Raw genomic sequence first — 1,749 nt, forward strand, 5'->3', positions numbered from 1 at the left:
ACCTAACCTAACCTAACCTAACCTAACCTAACCTAACCTAACCTAACGTCTAATCTAGTCTAACATCGAACATCTAACTTCCCATCTAATATAATCTAACATCTAACATCTAACCTAACCTAACCTAACATACCCTAACCTAACCTAACCTAACCTCACCTGACCTAACCTAACCTAACCTAACCTAACATCTAATCTAATCTAACATCTAACATCTAACCTAACATCTCATCCTAACCTAACCTAACCTAACCTAACCTAATGTCTAATCTAGTCTAACATAGAACATCTAACTTCCCATTTAATATAATCTAACATCTAACATCTAACCTAACCTAACCTAACCTAACCTAACATAACCTAACCTAACCTAACCTAACCTCACCTCACCTAACCTAACCTAACCTAACTTAACCTAACCTAACCTAACCTAACCTAACCTAACTTAACCTAACCTAACCTAACCTAACCTAACCTAACCTAACCTAACCTAACCTAACCTAACCTAACCTAACCTAACCTAACGTAACCTAGCCTAGCCTAGCCTTGCCTAGCCTAGCCTAGCCTAGCCTACCCTAACCTAACCTAACCTAACCTAACCTAACGTCTAATCTTGTCTAACATCGCACATCTAACTTCCCATTTATTATAATCTAACATCTAACATCTAACCTAACCTAACCTAACCTAACCTAACCTAACATAACCTAACCTAACCTAACCTAACCTAACCTCACCTCACCTAACCTAACCTAACCTAACTTAACCCAACCTAACCTAACCTAACCTAACCTAACATCTAATCTAATCTAACATCTAACGTAACATCTAATCCTAAACTAACCTAACCTAACCTAACATCTAATCTATTCTAACATCTAACATCTAACTTGACATCTAATCTAATCTAACATCTAACACCTAACCTAACCTAACCTAACCTAACCTAACTAACCTAACCTAACCTAACCTAACCTAACCTAACCCAACCGAACCTAACCTAACCTAAGCTAACCTAACCTAACCTAACCTAAACTAACCTAACCTAACCTAACCTAACCTAACCTAACCTAACCTAACCTAACCTAACCTAACCTGACCTAACCTAACCTAACCTAACCTAACCTAACGTCTAATCTAGTCTAACATCGAACATCTAACTTCCCATCTAATATAATCTAACATCTAACATCTAACCTAACCTAACCTAACCTAACCTAACCTACCATACCCTAACCTAACCTAACCTAACCTAACCTAACCTAACATAACCTAACCTAACCTAACCTAACCTAACCTAACTTAACCTAACCTAAACTAACCTAAGCTAACCTAACCTAACCTAACCTAACCTAACCTAACCTCACCTCACCTAACCTAACCTAACATCTAATCTAATCTAACATCTAACATCTAACCTAACATCTCATCCTAACCTAACCTAACCTAACCTAACCTAACCTAACCTAACCTAACGTCTAATCTAGTCTAACATCGAACATCTAACTTCCCATTTATTATAATCTAACATCTAACATCTAACATCTAACCTAACCTAACCTAACCTAACCTAATATAACCTAACCTAACCTAACCTCACCTCACCTAACCTAACCTAACCCAACCTAACCTAACCTAACCTAACCTAACATCTAATCTAATCTAACATCTAACATCTAACGTAACATCTAATCCTAAACTAACCTAACCTAACATCTAATCTATTCTAACATATAACATCTAACTTAA

This window comes from Dermacentor andersoni, unplaced genomic scaffold, assembly GCF_023375885.2.
Source record: "Dermacentor andersoni unplaced genomic scaffold, qqDerAnde1_hic_scaffold ctg00000051.1, whole genome shotgun sequence".
NCBI classification, from domain to species: Eukaryota; Metazoa; Arthropoda; class Arachnida; order Ixodida; family Ixodidae; genus Dermacentor; species Dermacentor andersoni.